This window comes from Sinocyclocheilus anshuiensis, unplaced genomic scaffold, assembly GCF_001515605.1.
Source record: "Sinocyclocheilus anshuiensis isolate Anshui unplaced genomic scaffold, SAMN03320099.WGS_v1.1 scaffold417, whole genome shotgun sequence".
NCBI lineage: Eukaryota > Metazoa > Chordata > Actinopteri > Cypriniformes > Cyprinidae > Sinocyclocheilus > Sinocyclocheilus anshuiensis.
Genome location: NW_015537953.1, coordinates 878,381 through 886,533, shown reverse-complemented (window position 1 = coordinate 886,533; position 8,153 = coordinate 878,381). Strand labels below are relative to the sequence as shown.

At 34.3% G+C, this 8,153-nt stretch overlaps 1 pseudogene; it reads left to right on the top strand.

Moving 5' to 3' along the window:
* Nucleotides 1-4,477, top strand: part of LOC107664890 (DNA-directed RNA polymerase III subunit RPC6-like) — a 5,772-nt pseudogene extending 1,295 nt beyond the window's left edge.
* Nucleotides 4,478-8,153: the final 3,676 nt, after the last annotated feature.

Here is an 8,153-nt window from a genome sequence, read left to right as displayed (position 1 = left end):
TTTTGCTGTATTTTGGATCAAATAAATGCAGGCTTGGTGAGCAGAAGAGACTTCTTTAAAAACCATTAAAAATCTTGCTGTCCAAAAACGTTTGACTTGTAGTTTGTGTGCACTCATATATATGGACATGCAAATAAAAAAAAATAAAAAAAGAGTATATAGGAGTATTGATATAATGTTTCTTTTTTGACAGTAAAGTTAAAGTATCTGATAATCAAGAAAAACTAGTCTACCAGATCATAGAAGATGCTGGGAATAAAGGTACATTTCATTTTTATCATTTGCACAATGCGTTTAGCTTGGTTTTATTTTTCAACAAACCACTTACTTATACTGATGAATGCTTGTTTAAAGGGGTCCTATTATGCTCTTTTACAAAGTCTTGATTTGCCAGTGTGTGCTGTGATTGGTTATCTGGGCCAGTGTGTGCTGTGATTGGTTATCTGGGCCAGTGTGTGCTGTGATTGGTTATCTGGGCCAGTGTGTGCTGTGATTGGTTATCTGGGCCAGTGTGTGCTGTGATTGGTTATCTGGGCCAGTGTGTGCTGTGATTGGTTATCTGGGCCAGTGTGTGCTGTGATTGGTTATCTGGGCCAGTGTGTGCTGTGATTGGTTATCTGGGCCAGTGTGTGCTGTGATTGGTTATCTGGGCCAGTGTGTGCTGTGATTGGTTATCTGGGCCAGTGTGTGCTGTGATTGGTTATCTGGGCCAGTGTGTGCTGTGATTGGTTATCTGGGCCAGTGTGTGCTGTGATTGGTTAGCTGGGCCAGTTTGTGTTGTGATTGGTTAGCTGGGCCAGTGTGTGCTGTGTTTGGTTAGCTGGGCCAGTGTGTGCTGTGTTTGGTTAGCTGGGCCAGTGTGTGCTGTGTTTGGTTAGCTGGGCCAGTGTGTGCTGTGATTGGTTAGCTGGGCCAGTTTGTGTTGTGATTGGTTAGCTGGGCCAGTGTGTGTTGTGATTGGCAGCACTCGGCGCCTGGTCGGGAAATGTCATGCTCCTTACCATAGCCACCTGTGAGCTTCAGTGTAAATATTGCGTCAAAATCAAAACAAATTGAGCGAGATTTAAACCCGGATGATTGTAACCACTCTAAGTTCGTCTGCCTTGGGAAAGCTAGCGTGTCTCCGACATAGTGATAAGACTCGTTGCCTTCTCTAGTGCAGCTCAACCAGGTCTCGTCCCATTCGTCGATATTTGTGATATCACAAATCCCGGAAAATATGCGTTGTAGTCCAAACGAGTCGTTCGTTGTAGTTTTTAAAAAGTGATTTCTGTTAAATAAAATATCTCCTTTTGAAGTGGACTTTGAGCTTTGTAACTTTGCAGATCTTTTTTATGCTCAAACAGCAACATTACAGACTAACTAAAGTTGAAAAAGTGAAAAAGCATAATAGGACCCCTTTAAATCATGTCTTCTGATTTCTAAAGGAATTTGGAGCAGAGACATCAGATATAAGAGTAACCTTCCACTCACAGAAATCAATAAAATCCTCAAGAATCTTGAGAGTAAGAAACTTATCAAAGCAGTGAAGTCTGTTGCGGTGAGTTGATCTCCAAACGTTATTTAAACATTTAAAATGTTCGGACCTACTAAAATGTCATTCCCATCCAGGCCTCAAAGAAGAAGGTCTACATGCTGTACAACCTGCAGCCGGACCGATCTGTGACAGGAGGCGCCTGGTATAGCGATCAGGATTTTGAGTCTGAGTTTGTTGAGGTTCTCAACCAACAGTGCTTTAAGTTCCTGCAAAGTAAGGTGAGATTGTGATATTTCATATTCTTCTTTATGATCTTGAAGATTTAAGACTTTGAATTTAATAGAAATGTGTACATTTTCTGGCTGAAGTTGCGAGAGACAGTAAGCAGAGCCCCATGGTGCAAAAAAACAGCTCATTTGCCAACTCTCATGAAGTGTGGAAGTACATCTGTGAGCTCGGCATCAGCAAAGTGTGTGTGAATGATCTCTATATAGAATAGTTCAGGCAAAAATGAAAATATGCTGAAAATGTACACTGTAAAAAATGATTGTGATTTTAACAGTAAAAGACTGTAAAAATGATACAATAAAAACTTGTTAATTGGTTATCAGTAAGTTTCCATACTATATACGGTGAATAACTGTAATTACATTTAATGTAATTTTACAGTAAAATACTTTTGGCAGTGAAAAAGAAAAAGTCATTGGATAATTTACAGTGAAAAACTGTAAATTGACACTCCCAGAATTCCCTGCATGACACTTCATATTTTATGTTTTTTCGTTGAAATAACTATGTTTCTTCTTAGTTTTTCCTTATCAGTTGTGTACATTAGTGTTTTATCTTACATCTAATGTTGTTAAATTAATGTTTATTGCATTATTTCAGTATCGTATGTGTTACCATGATGGTGTTTAGTGTTTGTGTGAATGACACTGTGCACCTTCTATGTATATATATTAGTATTTCCCTTCTCAGCTTTTGGAAGAGCTGATTGTGATGAGCTTTGATTCATCATGTGACTTTCTCATCACCACCTGTTTTTGGTGGTTATCAGCATTTCAATGGTTTAAAACAGATATTAGTACTTCAATATGCTGGTTTATTAACATTACATCAGTTAATGAAATACATTTTTTTATTGTGAATTTAAGTTAAGTCTGTAAGACCTAAAACGTTTCTACTGTATTTTTATCGGTGAAGTTCTGGCAACCTCAGCTGCCGTTATTTTAACGTAAATGTAAGATTTATTTTTACAGTGTACTCACCCTCAGACCATCCAAGATGTAAATGAGTTTGTTTTTTCATTGGAACAGATTTGGAGAAATGTAGCATTTCATCACTTGCTCACTAATGAATCCTCTGCAGTGAATGGGTGCCGTCAGAATGAGAGTCCAAACAACTGATAAAAAACATCACAATAATCCACAAGCAATCCACACTACTCCAGTCCATCTCTTAATGTCTTGTGAAGTGAAAAGCTGCATGTTTGTAAGAAACAAATCCATCATGAAGACGTTTTACCTTCCAGCTAAAATGAGTCCTCTATCCATAAAATGCTTTCTCCAGTGGAAAATTTGTCTCGTCTGAATCAGGAGAGAAATATGTGCAGATCGAGCACCAGTTCAAAACCGTTCTAAGCAAATATGTTGGTGGATTTTGATGTCCACTTTTTCACAAGAGGGATGGACTGTCACTGGAGGCAGGGTTATTATGGATTATGGACTTGTATTTTAACCGGAAGCGACGGTTTAAAATGCCTTGATGGATTTGTTTCTTAAAAAAACAGCTTTTGGCTTCACAAGATGTTAATTGATGTACTGGAGTCGTGTAGATTACTTGTGATGTTTTTATCAGCTGTTTGGACATTAATTCTGACGGCACCCATTCACTGCAGAGGGTGAAACAAATAATGCAATGCTGATTTTCTCCAAAGCTGTTCTGATGAAGAAACAAACTCATCTATATCTTGAATGGCCTAAAGCAGGGGTGTCCAAACTCGGTCCTGGAGAGCCGGTGTCCTGAAGAGTTTAGCTCCAACCCCAATTAAACACACCTGAACCAGCTAATCAAGCTCTTACTAGGCATACTAGAAACTTAAAGGCAGGTGTGTTGAGGCAAGTTGGCGCTAAACTCTGCAGGACACCGGCCCTCCAGGACCGAGTTTGTGAAGCCCTGGCCTAAAGATTGAGTATATTTTCAGCATTTTTTTTTGGGTGAACTGTACCTTTATCACTTCAAGATTTTTTAAACATGAACTGAATAGATTTAATATGTTGTGATATTCCTGTGTGCAGGTGGATTTGTCCATGGAGGACTTGAGACCATTCTGAACACATTGATCTTTGACGGCAAGGTGGAGATGACCATAATCGCTGCTAAAGAGGGGACGGTGGGGAGTGTAGATGGACAGATGAAGCTCTACAGGGGCGTGAATCCCATAATTCAACCCACTGGCCTGGTCAAAACACCATGTGGACTGTGTCCGGTAAGCTAGTAGGGCTGCATGATATAAATCAATATTGGGGTATTGCTTAAGGCGATTTAGCATTGTAGATGAGTTTGTTTCTTTATCGGAACAGACCCTCAGGCCATCTTGGATCATTTTTGGGTGAACTATGCCTTTAAGTGCTAAGTTAACCACATGTAGTAACTCTCTGCTCTGTAGGTGTTTGATGACTGTCATGAAGGGGGCGAGATCTCTCCGTCTAACTGTGTTTACATGGCTGGATTTCTGAAAAGCCAACTGGATGTCTTTTGTTTTTCTCTGTGGAGAAAGTATTTTTAATGCAGCGATTCGATGCAACTGAAGATATCTTTTTATTTATGTTTTGAACATTTAATGGCTTTAATGACTCAAGCAGAACTACATAAAGTGAATAAGAAGCAGCTTCCATCTGGTCGTCAGTGAAATTTGGACACATTAGACTGATTTTCTTCTTTTTTTGTTTGTTTGTTATTGCTTCTCTCTTCACCCACATATGTCTTTTAAGATATACCTCAAGCATATCAATAAATAAAGGTTTTCATATTTGTTGATCGGTAGTCTGCATATTGGACCGTGTGTTTGTGCACTTCTATAATTTTTGTGCACTGCATCCATTTTTTAGCAGATTGTTAATGACACTTATGTTTTTATAAGAATATTCTATAAATCAATAAATTCATGAAATTAGCGCAGCCGCAGACTAGGCAAAAAGACCTTGTGTCTGAAAAGTGTGGAATTTGTTTAAAAAAAAAAAAAGAAATACAGACAACGCATCAGTATAGACTTAAACTGTCATTGTCATGCTTGGCACATTTTGTATATTTAAAAAAAAATAGTGTTTTATAATTTATGATAGCACAAATTCACATTTTAAGCAATAACTTTTTCTTTTTTTTGCAATTGTGATTTCTGTGATAATGCATTGTGGACTACATGACACTTAAGATGTTGTTTTTAAAACACTCAAGGTTTATATATATCGAGTAAATTGCTTACATGACACTTAAGATGTTTTTAAAACACTCAAGGTTTATATATATCGAGTAAATTGCTTACATGACACTTAAGATGTTTTTAAAACACTCAAGGTTTATATATATCGAGTAAATTGCTTACATGACACTTAAGATGTTTTTAAAACACTCAAGGTTTATATATATCGAGTAAATTGCTTACATGACACTTAAGATGTTTTTAAAACACTCAAGGTTTATATATATCGAGTAAATTGCTTACATGACACTTAAGATGTTTTTAAAACACTCAAGGTTTATATATATCGAGTAAATTGCTTACATGACACTTAAGATGTTTTTAAAACACTCAAGGTTTATATATATCGAGTAAATTGCTTACATGACACTTAAGATGTTTTTAAAACACTCAAGGTTTATATATATCGAGTAAATTGCTTACATGACACTTAAGATGTTTTTAAAACACTCAAGGTTTATATATATCGAGTAAATTGCTTACATGACACACAAGATGTTTTTAAAACACTCAAGGTTTATATATATCGAGTAAATTGCTTACATGACACTTAAGATGTTTTTAAAACACTCAAGGTTTATATATATCGAGTAAATTGCTTACATGACACTTAAGATGTTTTTAAAACACTCAAGGTTTATATATATCGAGTAAATTGCTTACATGACACTTAAGATGTTTTTAAAACACTCAAGGTTTATATATATCGAGTAAATTGCTTACATGACACTTAAGATGTTTTTAAAACACTCAAGGTTTATATATATCGAGTAAATTGCTTACATGACACTTAAGATGTTTTTTTTAAAACACTCAAGGTTTATATATATTGAGTAAATTGCTTACATGATACTTAAGATGTTTTTAAAACACTCAAGGTTTATATATATCGAGTAATGCTTACATGACACTTAATGTTTTTAAAACACTCAAGGTTTATATATATCGAGTAAATTGCTTACATGACACTTAATGTTTTTAAAACACTCAAGGTTTATATATATCGAGTAAATTGCTTACATGACACTTAATGTTTTTAAAACACTCAAGGTTTATATATATCGAGTAAATTGCTTACATGACACTTAATGTTTTTAAAACACTCAAGGTTTATATATATCGAGTAAATTGCTTACATGACACTTAAGATGTTTTTAAAACAATCAAGGTTTATATATCGAGTAAATTGCTTACATGACACTTAAGATGTTTTTAAAACACTCAAGGTTTATATATATCGAGTAAACTGCTTACATGACACTTAAGATGTTTTTAAAACACTCAAAGTTTATATATCAAGTAAATTGCTTACATGACACTTAAGATGTGTTTTTAAAACACTCAAGGTTTATATATATCGAGTAAATTGCTTACATGACACTTAAGATGTTTTTAAAACAATCAAGGTTTATATATCGAGTAAATTGCTTACATGACATTTAAGGTGTTTTTAAAACACTCAAGGTTTATATATATCGAGTAAACTGCTTACATGACACTTAAGATCTTTTTAAAACACTCAAAGTTTATATATATCGAGTAAATTGCTTACATGACACTTAAGATGTTTTTAAAACAATCAAGGTTTATATATCGAGTAAATTGCTTACATGACACTTAAGATGTGTTTAAAACACTCAAGGTTTATATATATCGAGTAAATTGCTTTCATGACACTTAATATGTTTTTAAAACACTCAAGGTTTATATATATCGAGTAACTTGCTTACATGACACTTAAGATGTTTTTAAAACACTCAAGGTTTATATATATCGAGTAAATTGCTTACATGACACTTAAGATGTTTTTAAAACACTCAAGGTTTATATATATCGAGTAAATTGCGTACATGACACTTAAGATGTTTTTAAAACACTCAAGGTTTATATGTCGAGTAAATTGCTTACATGACACTTAAGATGTTTTTAAAACACTCAAGGTTTATATATCGAGTAAATTGCTTACATGACACAAGATGTTTTTAAAACACTCAAGGTTTATATATCGAGTAAATTGCTTACATGACACACAAGATGTTTTTAAAACACTCAAGGTTTATATATCGAGTAAATTGCTTACATGACACACAAGATGTTTTTAAAACACTCAAGGTTTATATATCGAGTAAATTGCTTACATGACACTTAAGATGTTTTTAACACACTCAAGGTTTATATATCGAGTAAATTGCTTATTTGATGTTTTTTTTCCATCTTTCTCACATTTTAATTTATTTTCTGATACTATTTCACATACATATTAGAAAGAGAACGTCATTTTCGCCTAAGTAATTAGAGCTATGTTTGTTTAAGTTGTATTAGTTATTTAATTATGGAATCACTTTCACTTTCCACACCTGCAATACATGAGCTGGAGTACATTGATACACCAGTAGGTGGCGTATATTTTATTTACTATTTAATTTTGTGTGTGTATATGAAATACTCTTCTAATATTTGGTCAGTCAGAATTCGTAAGAAATGAATACTTTTATTCAGCAATGGCGCATTCATTTCATCAAAAGTAACTACAGATTTCTTTGTTACAAAACAAAGCATTTGTATTTCAAAAATGCCGTCTATTTTAACTTATTCAAAGAATCCTGAATTTTTTTTTGATCATGGTTTCCACTTAAAAATTAAGCAGCACATTGATACACTGGAAAAATTAACCTTCCACTCACAGAAACATATTTGTAATTTTTATTTTAATCAAATAAACATAAAGAGACTTCTTTCAAAAACATTTAAAATTAGTTTTTGTGTTCAAGATACTATATCATTACCAGTTGCCACATATAACCACTGGTTTAGTGGATGTTTAAACAGCTGATAATTTATTTAGACGAGCTTAAAGGTCAGAACTGTCATTTCCATATCTGATAAAGTTATGAATTTTTTAACACATCGAGTATGAGGCACAAAACATAAATACATTCACACATAAATCAGACATCTTTGTCATATCAGTGACAGATTCATTACGAAATTATTTTATATCAAGAATCACTCATAATGTTCTAATGTGTATTTTCTCGTCAGTAACGCAGTCTGTTCAGAGTATTCCTAGATGATGATGCAGAGCCCAAAAGCTGTTTACATCAATGTAACACATATCACGCATTTTCATCACAGTCTCTCACCACCCTCCATTGCTCGCGGTAGCCATAGAAACCGGCCAGAGGGGCACTTAGC